This window comes from Crinia signifera, chromosome 4, assembly GCF_055691185.1.
Source record: "Crinia signifera chromosome 4, ASM5569118v1, whole genome shotgun sequence".
Lineage (NCBI taxonomy): Eukaryota > Metazoa > Chordata > Amphibia > Anura > Myobatrachidae > Crinia > Crinia signifera.
In genome coordinates this window covers 150747484-150750565 of record NC_139220.1, presented here as the reverse complement: position 1 = coordinate 150750565, position 3082 = coordinate 150747484, and the positions used below count along the sequence as shown (strand labels likewise).

The 3082-nt window shown below is 34.5% G+C and overlaps 1 protein-coding gene across 14 annotated transcripts in view; it reads right to left on the bottom strand.

Annotated features, from left to right (window-relative positions):
- Window positions 1-599: 599 nt before the first annotated feature.
- The window catches only part of FOXP2 (forkhead box P2), a 244793-nt gene continuing 242310 nt past the window's right edge, over window positions 600-3082 (bottom strand). For all 14 annotated transcript variants that reach the window (XM_083182764.1, XM_083182762.1, XM_083182768.1 and 11 more), the window contains one exon: window positions 600-3082. This exon is cut by the window's right edge and continues 1645 nt beyond it. The gene's annotated coding sequence lies outside the window, so the exon portion shown is untranslated.

Sequence of the window (3082 nt, the reverse complement as noted above, 5' to 3'; positions counted from 1 at the left end):
AATATTTGCTGAATACTACTACAGTATATAGGCTCTATAAATCTTATTGAGCTTTAGCACAAGTCCATCTTTATATCTTCTTCTCCATCCTCAAAATGATGGTCAGCTTTTAACATATTTTATAGGCTGTGTGTGTGTGTGTGTGTGTGTGTGGGGGGGGGTGTGTGTGTACAGTAGTTGTGTCTAAACAAGGCAAGTTAGCAATAGTATGTTCTGTATATTCCAGATCACAGCTAGGCATCACTCTTTATAAAATTCCTCAATTTGGCCAACCTCATAGAATCATAGGCTATTAATAACATAGTGGGGAAATTAATTTAGCTGAGGAGAAAAAAATCTACAGAGATAACAGCTGCAGCTCAACTCTGGACATTTATTCCAACAATAAAATGCACGTAATGCAATGCTATTCATCAGCTATCCAACCATGACATCTGATAATGATTAAACGTCCACTGTATGTGCTACTCTTCCCTGATGTTTTACATAAATACATTCAGACAGAATGCTTACACATTACTTGTGGTATGGTCTATGGAAAGCACACATTCATTTTAAAGGGGACTGTAATATAAGGAATCCAGATCTAATGATGATAATTGGGTCAAAAGAATTAGATATTTTATTTTATTCCAGAAATGTAGGCAAATGAATGAAATGGTTTCATATACATGTTTACATCCAACAGTTCAGAAATATTGTTTATACATATAGTAAAAATGTACATCTTTTACTGAACCAGATCTCATTGATGAAAGATTCTGAAATATTTGAACAAATATACCAACAATCCAAAAGAGTAAGACATTTTATATCAGCTACATGTACAAGGAACCCAGGATTGAATTAAAAAAAAGCAGTATCAACTTTCACACTTTAGCATGTCAAGTTTGTATAAGTATGTATACTACTAATGTGAAATAAATTGCAACAGCTTCAAGTGAATGTGACCAATGTCAACGTATTTTAAATATATTTTCAGTGGTACAGTAGATGCAGTACTACATGTGCTTCCATTCACCTCAACAAGAGATTCTAGATATCTGGAGTTAATGAAGGAAATGTGGGTGTAATGTTATTACAATTGCTTTCCCAAATGTCTTTATATTAAAAAAAACAAAAACAAAGAAAAACACCTAAGTAATTCTACCTAATTGTTTTAACAGTCACATGAAAATGTAATTGATTTCAAAACGGAAGAACTGTGCCATGAATCCATTTTATATGGAATTTATCCTATTGGCCCACTAGCATTCAGGTGCGCACAATCCCTACAGACAGTAGTGGCAGCCAATTTGTGAGTTGACACAATATTCAGAATGCATCCTATAAATTCAAAGCAATAAAGTGTTTCATAAATACTGGCCACAAAGTGCCTCAGTGTTCTCACCTCATCCTAATGAGTTAATAAGCTGTAATGTCATCAATATTGGATCAGTTTACTAAATGGCTGTGCCCACTGTGTATAGTATGCAGTAAGCAATTGTGTTTTTGTAGACAAAACTATGTAAAATAAAATTCTGACAACTCCCTGGTGTTAGAGGTAGACAGTTTGCTTTCAAATCCTAGGTTTGGTCCTTTTATTTTATTCAGCAGTGAAGCCATGAATACAGAACAAATAACAGCTGTTACAATTCAACCATGACTTCTAACGTCAGAGAATTCAAGGTATGAACACACAGTACACGGTAATGAAAAAGTATCAAAAATCAGTTTACCTCAAAAAAGATAAATAAACAGGTATATACCACCAATACATAAACAGATGTTTGTGCTACAGTAATAATTGGCTGTATACAAAACATAATGAATTCCCACCATCAGCATATGATAGAAGCAAGAATACATGAGCCATTTAAATTGTCAGACATTATGCTTTATAAGGTATGCACAGAAGTTCAAGCAATAAATACATACATTAGTTCAAAGCCTTACAACAGCTACGCAAAGCAGAGCAGGAAAGCGGGGTTGCTATTACTAGCAAGCGATGATATAAGAGTAAAAATTAATGAAATGCATTAAAGCAACATTTTTCTTAGAAAAAAGTCTGGTCATTTATGGGTCCACCAACATTTTTACATAATATGCACAATTATCAAAATACAGACCAAGCATCTCAGAAAACCCCAAAAAACCTAACATCTAATTTCGAAGCAACTGCAGTTTTGGAGGTTTTTCTGGTATAATGTGCAAGCAGCTATTTTTAATTGTATTAATACAAAACCCATGCAAAACTCTACAGGTAAATGCATTCTGTGGCTGAGACTTCCTTTCAAAGTTTTGTAACTGAGGTATGCATACTTACGCATTGTCGTCTTTGGCCACGTTCTTGTTGGTGCAAATATCACATTCATTTTAATTCTACCAAGGTGGACACACATATGAAGACTAATTGCCCCTAATGTCTGTTAACACTCTCCCTATTTCCATAACGGTCAAGGGCAATCCTTCTCTTGGTAATGTGACATGTTCAATAGAAATGTAACTTTCTGTTGATATGACCAAAAGACAAACAGCATGAAAGTAGCAGGTACTATGATATTTTGACAATTAATGTTATCTGCCATATTTGCTGTTTCTAATTTTGTTCTGTGCAGAGGTAGAAGCTTTCAGAAAGCCTTTTGGGTAAGTGGGAAAACCCCTTTGAAAGCTGTTGTGTCCTTTTATTTGGCGTGATAGATGACTGTGTATATATTTAAGTATTTCTTGCTGACTCCAGCAAGGAGTAAATGATGAGCTTAGTTTGCAAGATGCAACCCCATCATATGGAGCTGATACATATGTTAAGCTCTAGCAGCCACCTTCTGTCAAAAACTGTTTGTAAAGCAATAACCATAATTAGGTTATGAGGTCCCTTGGTTGGGGTAAAGTATTATCATCAAGACTTGGCACAGCACATAAAAAGCAACATGTAAAGTTTTTAGGTTTCAGAAAACACCTATGTTATTATTTAACATAGAGAATAAACAATTGTAACAATTTTTGGGTTTGGATTTTTTTTTAAAACCAGCATTTCAACAAGTTGGCCAGTGCAAGTTTTTAAAGGGAAGTGTATTGTTAGTGTCAATATCCCGTTTAAGCA